This window comes from Rattus norvegicus, chromosome 17 (assembly GCF_036323735.1).
Source record: "Rattus norvegicus strain BN/NHsdMcwi chromosome 17, GRCr8, whole genome shotgun sequence".
Lineage (NCBI taxonomy): Eukaryota > Metazoa > Chordata > Mammalia > Rodentia > Muridae > Rattus > Rattus norvegicus.
The window spans coordinates 79533447-79551583 of NC_086035.1; the positions used below are offsets into that span (position 1 = coordinate 79533447).

General features: G+C 46.9%; 1 protein-coding gene across 2 annotated transcripts in view; it reads right to left on the minus strand.

The window, feature by feature from the left end:
- Fam107b (family with sequence similarity 107, member B) overlaps positions 1–18137 on the minus strand; it is a 206371-nt gene that overhangs the window by 145652 nt on the left and 42582 nt on the right. The window lies entirely within an intron of this gene.

An 18137-nucleotide genomic window follows, 5' to 3' on the forward strand; every position in this document is an offset into this window, starting at 1 on the left:
TGCTATGTACACGCATAAATGCTCTGCACATAGGCACACGTGCAAATGGAAGAAAGGAAAACCATTGGAGGTTCTGACTCAGACGTGGCAAGCGTGCTGGTCGGGTGGGGACGAGGGTAAAGCAGCAGCCTGTGTCTGCGTGTATCCCCAGCTGAAGCATCGTGTGGAGACTGCTGGAGTTGCCCAGAGCACCCATCTTCTCCTGTGAGCAACAACGCACACTCCTTCCCAGATGTTGAAACAGACAGAATCGCCATTTTCCGTTGGCAACTCCAGCAGCCAAAGTTCCATGAATAGCACAGGCCTTAGGTACTCTACAGTCCCAGCTGGCACAGGCCTTAGGCGAACTATGGGCCCAGCTGGCCACTTGGAGGCTGATTGCAAAGAGAAAATGTTGACAGAGAAGACACAGTCTTCCTCTGGCTTCCCGGAAGGCCAGGCACAGCAGCCAGCTTGCTGGGTACACATTCATCTCGTGTCACCTGGAAGCCGGCTTCGGGGGCTTGGCGGATCAGCAAGGGCTTCAGCCTGACACAAGGGCCAGAGTGGAATACAGACAGGGTTTTGCCTGGAAAATAGTCTCTGTATTTGGAGCTTTTAATGAAAGTCTCTTGGAATAAGAGGTTTTCTCTCTGTCTATCTGTCCTCTCTCCCTGTCCTTCTCTATGTGTACATGTCTGTGTGTGTATGAGGGTGGGATGTTTGGGAGTGAGCAGGTGGAGGCCAGAGTCTATTCTCAAGTGTCTTCCTCAATCCCCATCCTTTTGATTTTTGGGGGGACACACAGGGTCTCTTTGCTGAACCCACAGTTCACTGATCTGTGGTTATAGCTATAACCCTTCTTAGTGTGTGTGTGTGTGTGTGTGTGTGTGTGTGTGCTTCCCCATAAATACTTGCATAATCATGCATGTGTAACACACACACACACACACACACACACACACACACACACTAAGAAGGGTTATAGATTATCTGGTCAGCAAGTCCCTTCTCATCCTCTACCTTCCCTAAACTGGGATTAAGGTGCCCACCGCTGTTTCTGGCACTTTTAAATGGGTTTAGAGGACTGATCTCAGATCCTTATGAGTCTGTGGTAAGCACTTTATCAACAGAGCCATATCCCCAGCCTGAAAAGTTCTTCAGTGTTCTAATCTCACCTCGAGTTCAACAAGAGAGCATCCACCATCCACGTCCTTCTAACAAAGTGGTTGTTGAAAAGCTGAGTGTCAGGCAAATCGCTTCATTTGTTGTGAAGCGTCCAATAATACGTATTGAACCACAGAACCAGTGAGAACGAAAAGGCAGCAGAGACCCTCCCATAGTTGGACCATTGCAGGTAACACATAGGCACAGACTGGAAAGATGGCGTGGTGGCTGGGGCAAAGGCCTTCTGGCTTTGTTTTTGTAACCCACAGAAAGGGCAAATAATAGAAGAGGAAGTGTGTTACAGACAGGCGACTTCTGCGGGGACTAGACCCTTGTAAGACCTGACTCTGTGGGACTGTTGTACAAGGAGGGCCCTGGCACCTACAGCAGGGCTGCAGAGATTCAAGGATAGCTTTGCCCGCTCAGATTTAGTCTTGGGTCAGCACGTTAGCCGTGATTGAGCTGGGTGGTGGTGGCACACACCTTTAATCCCAGCACTCGGGAGGCAGAGGCAGGCTGATCTCTGGGATTTCGAGGCCAGCCTGGTCTGCAGAGCAATTCCAACACAGCCAGGGATACACAGAGAAACATGCCTTGAAAGTAACAAAACAAACAAGCAGTGTTTGAAAACAAACTCTGGGGAGCTCGGGGCTGCAGCTTGTGGCAATAGTTGCCCCACCACCACCACCAATGGCACAAATAAAAACCCTTCTGTTTGATTTCTGAGTCTGATGTAGAAGATTGAGTACATTTCGAGGACGTGCAGGAACTATATCACTAAGATTACCTCATAAACATATTTCATGCTGTCCTTTTAAAAACAAGGAGAAACACAGGACTTGCATACAAAACTATTATAAGGTGTGTGTGTGTGTGTGTGTGTGTGTGTGTGTGTGTGTAACACACGCATGATGCATGGTTATGCAGGTATGTGTGCACATTCAAGGGGAAGCACACACAGGAACACGCATAGACATACTCAATAAGAAGGGCCGTGACATGAATGAACCCTAAAGATATCATCATACTAAGGGGAATCAGTCATAACAAAGATAAATACTATACAATTCTAGTCATGCAAGATACTCATGTGCAGACAGACAGAAAGTACAGAGGACTGAAGCCAGGGCTGGAGTGGGGAGTCGCAGTTTCACAGGAATAACTCCTGCTTTAAATGACGAAAACTTCTAGAGATGGGCGGTAGATAAGATTGGGTTACTGAGCTGCACCACTAAAAATGGCCGACCCGTTTTACAGTGTGTATCTTCACACACATGGCTTGTGCACTCACCCCCCCACACAAAGGGTCTGGTTCCGGTCTCCCTCTCAAATGGTGCCATGGGCTGCTACATCCACCTTTGACCTACTTTCGGCCAACCGTTCCATCAGGACATTGTCCTCAAGGACGCAGAGAAAGACTTCCTCTTGCCCTCTGCACTCTGAGACTATGTGCTTCCAAATAACTGCCAAGGAGCTCTAGCTGGAACTGTGTCAGGGGGATCAAAGGAATAATTAGCCCCTGCAGGATGACAAGAAACTGCAGAAGGAAAGCCCTTCCTGCAGAGAAAGAAACTCTCCTTCCACCACCGCCCTGAGCTCAGCTCCTGGCATCCATTTTCATTCTTGGATGCTGGCCTCATGGGGGGCAAACCTCCAGGGCCATCAGCAGACAGTGGTGGCTAGGAGAGACTAATGGACCACGTTAGCACCGGAGCTGGGCAGTTCCTGGTGCTTATTCTCCTTTTCTGTCTCCTTCTTCATTCTATTAAAAAAAGAAAATCTCTTTTTCCTTTCAACCACAAACACAGCTCCTGCCCCTGACATAGTCACGTCGGTGAGATGTGCAGACATTGTGAAATTTTATTTCAAAATACCTTTTAAAAAGAAGTCACGAGTCTCTGAGTGAGTCCCAGCGACTAGGGGAAAACTCAAACTCATGAATAAAAACGTGCAACTCCTAACCTGGCTGTGGAAGGCTCGGCATGCGTTAACGTGACAAATGGTGCAGCCTTTAGCTCCCACAAACCAGTGCCACCACGCACAGCCCCCACACTGCAGTTGCTCTGAGTGTCTGCCCAGTCTCTTCCTTTTAGGAAGTGTGAGTCCAGGATCAACTTGACCATTTCCCTTTCGCTTGACTCCATGTGCATTCCAGACACACACTGGCCATGAAGACTTGTCAGGGTGTTTCCCATTTATGACCAATGGTGTCAGCATGCCCTGAGACAGGCTTTGAGGCCGGTGACAAAGGAAATACACATTTAAATGATGGCTACCAGCCCTAGCAGTATATTTGATAAAAAATAAATAAATTGGATTCTACTAAATTTTTCTTATCGTGTGTCTCCATGTATGTGTGGATTCATGTGTGCCTGCCCATCAGGTGGCTTCGTCAGTCACTCCTCCATTTAGGTTTTGAGACAGGATGTCACAACCTGGAGCTGGATGACTCAGTGGGTCTGTGTGGTCAGTGAGTCCCGGGAGATTGTCCTGTCTCTCCCTCCCCAGTCCTGCGATTACAGACAAATGCTGGCTGTTTACCTGGGTGTTTTATGCAGGGGCTCAGTAAGCACCTTGCCAGCTGACCCACCTCCCAGGTCCTAACGTTAAAATGTTCTAATCTGCAAAAGACCCTGTTAAGAAGATGACAAGCCAACAGACTGGGGGGAAGTTGGTAAAACACACAGCAGGTAAAATTCTGGTACTCAATACACGCGCGCACACGCGCACGCACACACACACACACACACACGACTCTTAAAATATAACACCAATAAAATACACTATTCAAAATGGGCGGAAGACTTGAACAGACACTATGTCAAATAAAATATCCAGGTGACAACCATGTGAATGGTCACTGGAGGATTGCAAAGTAAAACAACAGATACCCTGGGGACTGAAGGGTTGGCTCAGTGAGGAGCCCTACTGCTGGCCCACATGGGTACTGCACTCTCATACAGAGAGAGAGGGGGAGAGAGAGAGAGAGAGAGAGAGAGAGAGAGAGAGAGAGAGAGAGAGAGAGAGGGAGGGAGGGAGAGAGAGAGAGAGAGAGAGAGAGAGAGAGAGAGAGAGAGAGAGAGAGAGCTATAATCCCCCTACAATCCTATGATGTTGGACATATCTAAGGATGGTGTTGCATCTGAGTAGGTCTATCGCTTGCTTGCCTGGCTTGGAAGCTTACGTAGCCCCTTCCAGAACTGTGAAAAGCTAGTCCTCAGGAAGGCGTCTCCATTTTTAAAGTCTTTTCAGGGCTAGAGAGATGGCTCTTCAGTTAAGAGCACCAGCTGCTCTTCCAGGGGATGTGGATTTGATTTCCGGCGCCAATATGGCAGCTCACAACCATCACAACTCTGGGTCCCGGGATCCTATGCTCTCTGTGGGCAATAAGCATGCATGTGTTGTGTCAGTTTACACGTACACAAAACCCACACGCATTAACAAAAAACAACAAACTCAAATAGTTTTCTAGATTTTGAACCTTTCAAAAATATCTCTCTCTCTCTCTCTCTCTCTCTCTCTCTCTCTCACACACACACACACACACACACACACACACACACACACACACACACACACGATTCCTCACAGGGTCAGGACCATCAATGAATCTCCCTTCTACCTTCACAGTACCACTGGGAGGGAGATCCTCTCGGCTAGTGACACACAGGAAGTAGTCCTCTCCTGAGGTGACAAGGTCTTTTTCTAGATCCCTCCAGAGCTTGTGCTTGGAGCTCTTCTTGAAGAATTATCGTTCTGTTCAGAGCTATGCCTGTGATGGATTGCTTTGCTATTTTCTGGTTTTCATCGTTGACTTGTTTATAAGCAGACGGAAGATCGCAATCATTCTTCTCAATAAGTACAACCTTTCTGGGTTGAGAGGCGTGTTTTCAAGATTTTTTAAGATTTTATTTATGCCATTTAAAGGGAGAAGCCACTACATCCTTGGGATGAAGGTCACCGGTAAGACCAGAGGATGCTGGAGCATTAGTGACAATAAGCGCACCTTCAGGAACATGTTGCTCTCCAAACAGTCTTTGTCCATTTTTCTGGTATGACAATTCAAGGAGAGTGTGGGCTTCTTGGAAGAGGACTAGCCCTAATTTCTTATTGCTCCACTAGTAGGGTGAGCTACTAAGCTGAGGGAGGAGGGTCCCACATTCTCATTTAGCCAGATCACAAAACTTGTCTTTGTCTTTAAATCTTTGAAACCTGCATTGGCCGAGACCCTTATAGATGGGACCCTTAAAGGCATTTCTTCACAGCATAGGGAGGCTTCGACCCGATGAAGAATGTGGCTGGCCAGCCATATTCCCACCATCAGCTCATTGAGAGGGTCCAGATCTTCTTTAGCTGCCTTCCCGTCAGCACTTGCAGACATGGGGCGGGCCCTCACTTTATCACTCTCACTTCACACAATGAAGAACGACCCTTCAGTCACTTGAGCCACCCAGAGTTAGTAGGAAAGGCGCATCCTAGGTGGGTGCCGCCATTTCTGTAAATAGTGCAAACAAGCATTTTGCTTTGGCTGTGTTCATCACTGCCATGTTGAGGAGATGCTGTTTAGCCCTACATGCAAGTCTCTAGAAGTTTCTTCATATCTGGCCCATAAAACCCCCTTGAATTTCATTGCGTTCAGTGAAGCAGATCCTTTCCCATGATTTCCATTACTTTGCTCTCGTTCTTCCAGATCACAGCCCTAGAAGGATGGGGCTCACCTGACTGGACAGGAGCCACAGCTCCTTTTCCACATTCAGAGCTCTTAATCAACCTCATTTCCAGGTGACTCGCCCAATGCCAGCTCTTACTGTAATGTAATTAACAGTAATGCTGGAGGTTTTGTGCTTATGGGTTGTGATGAACACAAAGGTATGAGATCAAAGCAATCCCAAGAGAAAAATAAAGCAATGGAGATGCCCAATCAATACAAGACACGTGAAGCCGTTGTCCGGATAACACGGCATAGTATTCCATACTCAATATTTTGTTAAACAGAAGTACATCCAAGAACGGCAGTGCAAACAGACTGCATACAAAGGCATAGCCAGCTACACAGTCTGTATCGTGACCAAGCATCATCCACTACACATAATAATAGGCTGTGCCATTTCTCTATCCTCACGTGAAACTTGTATCCACCAGCATTACCACAAGCATGCATGGAATGGATCTCACAAAGACCTCAAATGGTTGTGGTGCACTGGGTGGTGTGAATGCTTTGGCTGCGTATGTTTATTCCCTTGCTGACTGAAATACTACTCTTCACATGACCATATATACAAAACCGGAAAGGAAAAACACATAGGCGTTACCATAGGCTTGGAGGTGGCTGTGAGGAATTAAGTAGGTGGGGAATGGGAGAGCAGCTAAATCATCCCACACCATACCGTGTTGGTGGATTTACAACACTGCCTTGCTATCAAAAGCACACGGGAGAGGGTTCAGTAAATGGCCCAGCTGTTAAGAGTACACACTGCTCTTGTAGAGGACCTGAACTCAGTTTCTAACACGCATCTCTGCCTATAACTTCAGCTCTAGAGGCTCCAGTGCCCTTTTCTAGCTTCTGAGAGCGCTATACTCTGTACACAAAACCCACGCACAGACTCAAATACAATTAAAAATCCCACCCGGAGGAGCTATTGACAAGTGATGTTTGCCAGGGGAGGCAGAGTCGGTTTTCCTCGGGGCTGTGGGCTCTGGGAGATTACTCGTGCTCTAGGAGGTGGTCCCATACCCACAAGCACACACAGGCGGTACTACGTGGTCTCAGTGAGCTGTGTTTTGTTTATAAGAGCTCATGAACTCGGGAGGTGAAAGTGATGTAGCAGATATGTAAGGAAGGAGTCGGAAGGAAGATAGTAGGGGTAGGTTGACCAAAGCCCATTAAAGGTGTGTGTGAAATTCCCAAAATAATCAAAATGAGATAAAAAATCTTTTTTGAAGACTATATACAGAAAATAGGCTCCTCTGAGTGAATTCTACAAAGCTCTGGACTTCAGCCTAATATATCTGAGCTGTGCACCAATCACTATGGGGAACCCACCCACTTTTTACTCAAATTTTCTCTAAAAGTCTAAACATTTAAATAACATACAAAGGAAGATTTAAACAGTAGTGGTACCTAGGTCCTACCTCAGACTCCGATTAGTTTCTAGTGGCACACATGGGTTCTCCTGAGGAAGTCCGATGCTTAAATTCATGAATTCATAAAGAGTATGAAATCCCCACCCTCGCCCACTTCTCTGTTTACCAAGTTAAGAAACAGGACTTTGAACCCTAGTTGGTCAGCGTTACTTAAGCATACAGACATGGGCTGGGGAGATGGCTTAGTGGCTACAACACTAACCTTGTAAGTTTGAGGACTAGAGCTTGGATACCTAGCACACATTAAATGTCTGTCAGGCATGATGGTCCACCTGTAATCCCAGCACTTGGGAAGGTGAGTCAGAGGACTCTTGAGGCAAGCTGGCCAGGTCTGAGAGCTCTGACTTCCGCAAGATGGTGCCTTAGTCAATAAAGTTGAAGGTGCTATGTCATAAGACACCCAACGACAACCTCTAGCCTCCACAAACATGTGCACATGCACACAGAACAGACATATGTACACACAGCATACAGGCACACTTACGCAAAACTCCACAGACTTATTAACAGGAGGTCGAAGGACAGATGACTAGAAGCTAAGACGGTTGGCACAGGATCTGAGGTTTAATGAGTTACCCAAACTGTTGCAACATTGCTGAGAAAGGCTGAAGGTATAAACCGTCAGAGATGCTGAATTGTGTGTGTGTGTGTGTGTGTGTGTGTGTGTGTGTGTGTGTGTGTGTGTATTCCTTGAAGTTATTTTTATTGGGGTGATCCGAAAGAACCTGAGCCCAAATGAGGGTTTGTTCGGAGATCTTGCTTTAAGCAATTTCCTTCAGAGTGGTGGAGACTGAGAAGCATGCTCAGTGTCACCTTAGGGAAGAGGTTCCCATCCTGTGGGTCACAACAGGAGGAACTGGATTAGAGGGCCACCACCTTAGGAAGGTTGAGAGCCACTGCCTCAGGGCTTCCCATCTCTTGGACTTCCTTTTCTGCATTCCGGATTTCTACTGAAGCCCAGCCCTAGGATATGGAGTTTCAGGGTGGTCTTGTTTCTCCGTGTCATTTCCCTGACACCAATGCCCTGCTATGATTTGCCTCAGAGTGGGGGTCTAGAGTTTCATTCCAATCCACGTTCTCTTCTGGCTAATTGGGTTAAGCAACCTTACATTACCGTAATGGAAGATAATGGATCATTGTGTTACCTTCTCTGTGACTGACAACACACACCAAATGTCTGCGCAGTGTTCTGTCCACAGCCCAGGGATTCCACAGAAAGCCTGTGTCTTTCTCTATAAATGTGTTTGCTTTAGAGCATGGCTGGCATAACACAGAAAGCAGGTGATTCCTCAGACAGAAGTCTCCTGCAATCATTCACCATTCTGGCTCCAAGGTGAGGGTTGAGGGGTGCCCACTGAAATACAGAGGGCAGGGCTCATTCGGATCCCTCACTGTTTCTACAACGAGAAGGGGGTGGGGGTGCAGGGAAAGTCAGACTTCATGCTGGCTTTCCCTAGTCCATTATCGAGTTTTTGGCTCACAACTTGTTAAGAGTTAAAAAAGAAAGAAAGAAAAATAAATAAACAAACAAATAAGTGAAGGAAGGAAGAAAGGGAAATAAAGGAAGACAGTCAGTCAGACAGACAGACAGATAGACAGACAGACAAAGAGGTAGCACATCCCAGCACCAAGAATCAGAGGCAGGTAGATCTCTGTAAGTTCAAGGGCAGTCTGTTTGATAATGAACTCCAGGCCAACTAGCTCTACATAGTGAAACCCTCTGTGGGAGGAAGGGAGGGAGAAAGGGACGGAGGGAGGAAGGAAGGAAGGAAGGAAGGAAGGAAGGAAGGAAGGAAGGGAGGGAGGGAGGGAGGGAGGGAGGAAGGAAGGAAGGAAGGAAGGAAGGAAGGAAAAAAGGAAGGAAAAGGAGATCAAAAAGAAAAGGATGGGGGAATGAAGAAAAGGGGAGAGGGATGGGGAAGGGAAGGGAGAGAAAAAGAAAAGAGGAGAGGGGAGGGGAGAAGAGTAGCAAAGGATTTCTAACTTGTGCACTCCTGGACAGAAAGGGAATCGGTGTTAGGGACCAGTGGGAAAGAGGACCCTGAGCTGTGTTCCTGGATCCATGGTCTCCGTTCTTTCTCAAAATAGCGTTAGAGGTGAGAGAAACAACATGGTATCAGTGTCTGAAAATAAACGCATATAATGTTTCCTTGGTAGATGTGAACATAACATCTATTCACTACAGACTAGAGAGCCAAGTCCATCTGTGTCCAGTCTGGAGAGGCAAATGTCTCCATGTGCTTCACAGGAGAAACTATGGCCGGACTCAGAACATTTTAAAACAAGATACAAATGGTTGGAACTATAAAACCCAGGCTAGGACGGCTCAAAAACTCCTTCTGTCACACTTCAGTAGACCAGTGGCCTATGACATCCAGCCTGCCTGTCTTTGACAGAAGAAACTCAGATGGTGTCCCAGGGACCCACAGCCTTGAACCAGCATCAGGATCCCACCTGGACATCAGACTCAGTCTCAGGCTGGGAAGTGGGGGGAAAATAAGACAGGTTTGAAACACTGAACATTTATCCAAACAAACGGACTTTATACGATTATTTTGACTGCAAAAATCTGGGGAAATTCTTCCTTTCCTTCTCAAATAGTTTTAGAGGTCAGAGGAACAAGATTATATCAAGCCTTGAAAACAAACTCTGTTTTATGACTTCTTCTTGGTAGATATGCTCACGTCAGACCAAAGAACTGTTTCTGCCCAAGTCTAGAGAAGCAATGAGCCTGTTGGGTTGACTTACCGGAAAATGAGAAAGGGGTTACTCACAAGAACATGGATGACTCAAAGACAGCTGTAGCTCCTAACGGCCTAGCCTTGGCTGATAACTCACAACAACTGGGTCCCTGGAGCTCTCTGTCCTGCAGACAGCTCCACTAAAGATTAGCACCCTCTCTTGAGCAAATGTGAAGGGCTCCCTAACAGGCCCAGCACAGCCAACATGGCATTGACAGGTTTTTGTCTTTTTCCCTTTCCTCTTCCTTGCTAATCAGTTAAGATTACATTCCTTAGGCTAGCCCCCCCTTATTTTGGCCAGCACTCCAAGGTCCAACTATCATATTCATATTTTGGCTACACTGGCTAACCTGTCCAATCAGAACTTACCAAGTTACCCTAGCACATACTTTCCCTTTTCTCTGTAAAAACCCACTGCTTGCAAAAACAAAACAAAACAAAAAACAAAAAAACAAAAAAAAACAAAAACAAAACAAAAAAAACCCTGTTTGCTTGCTGCCCAGAGGCAGAGCCCAAGCTTGCACCAACCGCCCTGCTTGCCTCTCCAGGGTAATAAACCTCACTTGTGCTGAGAACTTGGTGGCTGGACGTATTCTGAGCTGATGAGGGGGTAGGCAGGTTGTCACCCCTTCAAACCACATGCTACTTTTATCAATTTGGGAGATACCCTTGTGAATCCTGTTGCCTTCATGGAGTTCCTAAGTTTCCTAAACTTCCTGAGCTTCCTGAAAGGGATCTTTTGAGCTTCCTGATACTTCTGCGCCCTCACCCTCCTTCCAGGAAAGAGTGAGTCACTTTGGAGGAACTAGCTATAAATTCCTCTCTCTTCCTTCAGCTGAATGGCGCCATATGATATTTCCATAGTCATCAGATTATTCACACATGGCCAGGTTCTTCCTCGAGTGACTAAAGGAACCTTTCACAGACCTAAGCCAGAGGAAAGACCAGCAACCTTTGCTGATGGATGGTTACAGTAGGAAGCCTTCCGTGTACCCACCATCCTACTGTAACATCCTACACAGGCACACCCTAGAGTACCCAGCCTCTGGTTTTGCCTCCCCTCTTAAGGATGAAAGCTAGGACCAACGGACACCCAAGATGGCTTTGGACACAAGAGAAAGGAGAGACACGGGACTAAGAAAAACCCAGGTGATCCAGGTGTGGGGAAATACTAAAGACTCAGGGAAAAGAAACGTCTCAAACCAAGGAGAGAAGACCCACCATCTCTGAAGAGCACCTTTAGAAAGTTAAAGTCATTGAAGTTAAAATCAAATGGGAAGAGTAAAAGAAAAAAATCTAAGAGATGAGAATAAGAAAGGCGACAGAAGAGAGGAAGAGAAGAAGGAAAAGATTTGATAAGCCATCTATACCTAGCTAGATGATTCTTTGGGAAACTGTTTAGAATGGGAGTAAGACACCAGCTTCCTCTTGGGGCAGTTCCTGGCCAACAGACAGCAGGAGACCTTTGTCCTCCTTCCAAGAACTGCCTGTGGGTTCTCCTGACCCAGCAGCTGATCCAGGGAAAGCAATCTGAGAGGGAGCGAGGAGAAAGTCTTCACGCCTTTGCTCTATAGTGTGCTATATGTAACATCTCAGGTCTGGCCCAAGGAGAAGGGTCGAGAAAGGTCTCCCCGTAGGGAGACAGCTCGCAATGGTGCCAGATGCTTAATGTGCTAAGGTAGGAAGAGTCTAAGATCTGGAATCAAAAGGTCAGGATGAGACTTGGCTCCTCTACAGCCATTAAACCCTTCCTTGCTTTCCTTCTCGGTAGAGTGCCGTGCGCCTGTCGCTGTGCACAACTCTTCTGAAAGCACATTATTTAAATGACTGTTCGTGTAAGTCATAGTTGTCATTAGTACTGAGAAGGCTTTGGGTAGAGTATGTGGTTGGTCCTGCGGTTCTGGCGAAGGTCCAAACCAGAGCTCAGCAAGATCTGCTTAACAGTCGCAGGAACAGACAGTGGAGCAACGGGAACGCAGTGCCCTGTCTCTTGAATGACAGATGGGCACTTGCTTAGAGTCCAGAGAAGCCCGGATTGCAAGTGTTAGGGACTCAGAGGAAACGGAGAGCTAAGAAAAGCCTGCTTTAATCTTGATTTCTAGATATTTATTTATTTATTTATTCATTCATTTATTTATTTATTTTTGGAAGCCTTTGCCCAAACCCAGGAAAGCAAACACATTGGAACTTGCAGCCTCACAGACGGCCTGCATTAGTGAATGTCGAGAAGAGGTACCCTGCATCCCTCACACTGAGACTTTGCTAACAACGTCAGCACCTAGGGGAAGCGGATGTCACACACAAAAGTGACTCTCCCCGGGTGTGGTGGCAGTGCTGACAATATCAACACCCCTGGGTGTGGTGGCTCACAGGCAACCCCACATCTGGAGGAACGGAGGGGTTTGAGGTTGGGCTGGCAAGCACATCGTGAGACCTTGTCACAAGATGCAGAGAGTACATCCCTGGTTTACAGTCCACCTGGCTTTTACCACACGGGTGCTGCTAACGACTGCTGTGTCCGCAAACACGTGTGTGGGAGGCGCCCTACTGATCTGCAGCTACAGCCGCATAAGAAATAAAACGAGTCCAATTCTGACCCTTCGGCATCTGTCTGTCTGAGCAGCTAACATTTCCCCCATTCACGTTCTCTTACTTTTGACAAACTTTAAAGACTTAGAACTGTTCTACACTGAACACCATGGAGTCCTCTTTAAGGAATAAAAAACAAAAGTCAGTACCTCACAAAAATGCTTAGAACCTTGCTTAGGGGCTCACGTTAACTGGAGAAGTTACTACCTCTACCATTCATGCATTTGATTTCATGCAGGAATACATCTACAGTGATGTTTGCTGGCATGAATCTCCCTTGCCTATGTCATAGTTACCTATATATTCTTTAATTATATACTGCTCACGTGCCTACAACATGCCACACACTGGGCACAGTGCAACATAAACACAAAACAGTCCTTGGCAGTGTGGAGGTCACAGAGACTAGTGGTCTGGATAGAAAGGCTTCCCATATGTACATATGGTTTATGCGTGACATTAAAAAACCCTCTCTTGTGACAATGATCAGCACTACCCGCTGTCTACAGCGTGCACCCACAGTTTTGCCTGTAAGACGGGGAACGTTTTCTAGCAGGAGAACTTTAGATCAGAGTCTTTGAAGTGTAAAACCAAAAGTCATTCTGTAAGCCCCACCTACCCAAAGATCAGGTAACTTCCTGGAATGCTGGGATTCGTAGTTCTTGGGAAATAGCCCCACACTGGAAAATACCATGGTCAAATAGTTTTGTCCTTAAAAATCCCTACAACTTGTGTCTAAATTCCACTCATGGGGATTCCAGAGAATGGTCCTGACCAAAGTCCATCCCGGTCAGTAATTAAAGCCTGCTTCAAACTTGGCTCAGAATTGTGGAACTGGTTTTTCTCTTGCAAATGTCAGGATTAACAGAAGGTAAAAACCAGACCCAAACAAACGTTATACAGGATCCCAGTAATAGAACAAGCAGGAAGAATGCTGAGGGCAGGCAGAAATCTATGCCACACGAAAAGTTCTTGCCTAGGCCACAGGCATATTCGTCCTGGAGACCCCACTGTCTTCTCTGCCACAGTCGCTGGTTGCAAGGCAGAACAGGGGCCTTTCGAAACCTCATTTGGGATAAAGCTAGAAAATAAACATTTGCAGAGTCACCCATAAAGCTCCCTTGACTTCAAAAGACTGCAAGAGAGCAGCGTCCCTTTGAATTCCGAGTCAGAGAATCAGACACACATGATTCAGATTTTGTGAAAATAAACACAACTCCATGGGGGAAAGAGAAGTGGCGAGGCACCTGAGGGCCAGATGCCCTTGGGTGAAGCCATGTGTTTATAAACCCACAAGCCTGCAGAACTGTTGAGGCCCTCGGCCCCCTGTCTCTCAGTCCATCTCACGGCAGAGCCAGGCTAACTAGGATGGTCTGAGAAGCTTGACTGGGTTGTATAAAAACTAGACTTCATTTGTAATCAGAGACACAGGGTGTCATATGGGAAGGGGGAGAAAGGGGAGGGGGAGAGGAGGGAGAGGGAGGGGGAAGAGGAAGGGGAGGAGAGGGAAGGCAAGAAGAGAATGGGGGAGAGGATATGGAAGGGGAAAGGAAGGAGGAGGGGAGAAGAGGAGAAATGAGAGAGGAGAGAAAAATGCAATAAGAAATTGGGTTTTCTCCTCAGAAGGTAAGAATTATGAACTCCCGACTCCATGTTCAACTAACATGTCTATCTTAGTCAATGTGGGTTACTAAATCAAATATTCCTCAGGCTGGGTGACTTAAACACCAAACATGCATCTCCCAGAGTTCTGGAGGCTGTGGCAGACTTCCTCCTGCTTCGTAGATGGTTTTCTTCTCACTGGACCTCACAAAGTGACGATGGAGAGGGAGCAGGCTTTCTAGTGTCACTTATGAGGACACAGTCTCCTCATGCGGGCTGCACCACCATGACCTGAGCTGATGCTAATCGCCCCCAACAGACCCTACTTCCTGCCATTACACAGCGTCCAGGTTAGGGGAAGCACAAACATTCCTATCTGAGGAGCGAGAATGCCCAGTGGTGCAACCAAGCAAGAGGCCTCCGTGGTATCTGGTACACTGGTGTCGTTTATGAGCAAAGCGGGGGTGGGGGGCAGTGAAAAGGTGGACCTGCGTCATAAGACAATGGGCGGCCAGACCCTAAGGACACGAGGGGTTTTTTGAGGATGACGGTGAGTGGGTAACACCCCAAGGTTAGAGGTAATAGCATCACACTCCTCTAGAAGTCACACCTTGCCACACGGCAGCTAGAGACTTGGGCTTCTGACTTCCAACTCTGCACAAGAAATACTGCCCCAGAGGACCAGGGTCAATGAAGGAGCCTCTCACCTCTCTCAAATTTCAGTTCCTGTCTGTCTTCCTATGTAAAGGAATCCTTTATCCTCTTTCTTTAATGTTCAAACACAGATGTGTCACGCTAGAAACAGCATGTTGGTGCCATGCATACTTTGGTAAGACCGCCCAAGCCGTGACTATGGTATCTTGTCTGTTAGGAAGTGTTCCAGGACCGGCTTCATCCATCAGTGGCTGCCAGGCACTCTGCAGGCTGAGCTGGGTAATTAGCACCTCATAACAGCCCACTGTTGGCTCTTAGGGTCTGGTATATTAAGCTCAACCCTCTCATCCTCCAGGAGGCTACTCCAGGAGTTTCTCCCATGGTATAGTACCCCCCCCTTTCCTATTGTGTCAGTTCCCTGTACAGCCCGGTAACCAAATTACCTGAGAACAGTTGAAAGGGTGAAATTCCTTTCTTTGGATAGTGGAGTTAGAGATCTGTCCACCATAGTAAGGAAAGTATAGCAGAGCTGGGCAGTCCGGGCTGTGACAAGCAGAAAGGACAGAAAGGAGGATGTCGCCTTTATTCGACCATCTGTCTGAGAGCCCAGTTGGCTGGCTGTTGTCACCTCCTCAGGTGAGCCTCTTTAGAAACACACAGACACACCCAGAGGTTTGCCTCTCTGACCTCCTAGGCGATTCTAAACCCAGTCAAGTTACCCATGGAGACCGAGCACCACAGTCACCGTGAGAAATGATTTAATAACAGATTTCCTCCATGGGGCACTGCCTTTCTCCTACTGAGCCTTTTGGAGAAACTCAGTAAAACAGACCCAAGGGTCAGCAAGATGGCTCAGCGGGTGAAGGTGCCTGTGGGCTAAGGCTGACATCCTGAGCTTGATCCGGGACAGATATGGCAGAAGGACAAAACCTGTTCCTACAAGGTGTCTTCTGACTTTCATGCACATGCCATGCCCTCCCCCCAAGTAAATAAATAAATACATTAAGAATCATGTACTTGGATGTTAAACCAACATTTCATACTTGAACAGCCACCTCTCTTCCTCATAATTTTAGGCAAAGAGATATAAAAGCCCGGGGTTGGGGATTTAGCTCAGTGGTAGAGCACTTGCCTAGGAAGCGCAAGGCCCTGGGTTCGGTCCCCAGCTCTGAAAAAAAGAACCAAAAAAAAAAAAAAAGAGATATAAAAGCCCAATTTTAGGAAGTTATCAGTAAAATTTCAAAGTTCTAAACAGATTCAAAAAAGAATGAAGTAACCCCAGCAGCAAGCGCTTAACTACTAAACCAAAGAGCCTGAACTAGGCTAAGTGTTACAGGCACTGTCATCTGCACAGACTGCTGTCCCCACCCACCCCTCTGTCTCTCACTCACTTTCACCCGGCCTTGTATATCTATGGGGAAGCCTAGTGAGCAGGTCAGAAAGTCAAACGGAATGTCCAGACAGCACAAGGTGAATTAGTGGGTGGTCTGAGATCTGGGTTTAAAGCCATGGCTCAGTAGTCATGTTTGAACTTTTAAGATCAGTTGCATCCGAGTCGTTGTCTTTAGCCAAAGTCTTCCATTGATCAAACTTTGCTTTAAGACATCAACTTTCTAGGAAAAAAAAACAGTAAAAATTATCCTTCCCCATTTCAATTAATTATTTTTTGGGTGTGTGTGTGTGTGTGTGTGTGTGTGTGTGTATGTGTGTGTGTGTGTGTGTGTGTGTTGTGATAAAAGTCATAACGTGATCCCGGCCCGCAGCAGCTCTCTGCTCCCAGACCCGGTGAGAGAGAAACCCAACCGCCTGGTCAGGTGGGCACTCCTGAGGCTGCAGAGCGGAAGAGACCACCAACACTGCTCACCCCTGCCCACATCCCTGGCCCAAGAGGAAACTGTATAAGGCCTCTGGGCTCCCGTGGGGGAGGGCCCAGGAGCGGCAGGACCCCGCCGGACCCTGAAGGAAACAGACCGGATAAACAGTTCTCTGCACCCAAATCCCGTGGGAGGGAGAGCTAAACCTTCAGAGAGGCGGACAAGCCTGGGAAACCAGAAGAGACTGCTCCCTGCACACACATCTCGGACGCCAGAGGAAAAAGCCAAAGACCATCTGGAACCCTGGTGCACTGAAGCTCCTGGAAGGGGCGGCACAGGTCTTCCTGGTTGCTGCCGCTGCAGAGAGCCCCTGGGCAGCACCCCACGAGCAAACCTGAGCCTCGGGACCACAGGTAAGACCAAATTTTCTGCTGCAAGAAAGCTGCCTGGTGACCTCAAGACACAGGCCCACAGGAACAGCTGAAGACCTGTAGAGAGGAAAAACTACACGCCCGAAAGCAGAACACTCTGTCCCCATAACTGACTGAAAGAGAGGAAAACAGGTCTACAGCACTCCTGACACACAGGCTTATAGGACAGTCTAGCCACTGTCAGAAACAGCAGAACAAAGTAACACTAGAGATAATCTGATGGCGAGAGGCAAGCGCAGGAACCCAAGCAACAGAAACCAAGACTACATGCCATCATCGGAGCCCAATTCTCCCACCAAAACAAACATGGAATATCCAAACACACCAGAAAAGCAAGATCTAGTTTCAAAATCATATTTGATCATGATGCTGGAGGACTTCAAGAAAGACATGAACACACTTAGGGAAGCACAGGAAAACATTAATAAACAAGTAAAAGCCTACAGAGAGGAATCGCAAAAATCCCTGAAAGAATTCCAGGAAAACACAATCAAACAGTTGAAGGAATTAAAAATGGAAATAGAAGCAATCAAGAAAGAACACATGGAAACAACCCTGGATATAGAAAACCAAAAGAAGAGACAAGGAGCTGTAGATACAAGCTTCACCAACAGAATACAAGAGATGGAAGAGAGAATCTCAGGAGCAGAAGATTCCATAGAAATCATTGACTCAACTGTCAAAGATAATGTAAAGCGGAAAAAGCTACTGGTCCAAAACATACAGGAAATCCAGGACTCAATGAGAAGATCAAACCTAAGGATAATAGGTATAGAAGAGAGTGAAGACTCCCAGCTCAAAGGACCAGTAAATATCTTCAACAAAATCATAGAAGAAAACTTCCCTAACCTAAAAAAAGAGATACCCATAGACATACAAGAAGCCTACAGAACTCCAAATAGATTGGACCAGAAAAGAAACACCTCCCGTCACATAATTGTCAAAACACCAAACGCACAAAATAAAGAAAGAATATTAAAAGCAGTAAGGGAAAAAGGTCAAGTAACATATAAAGG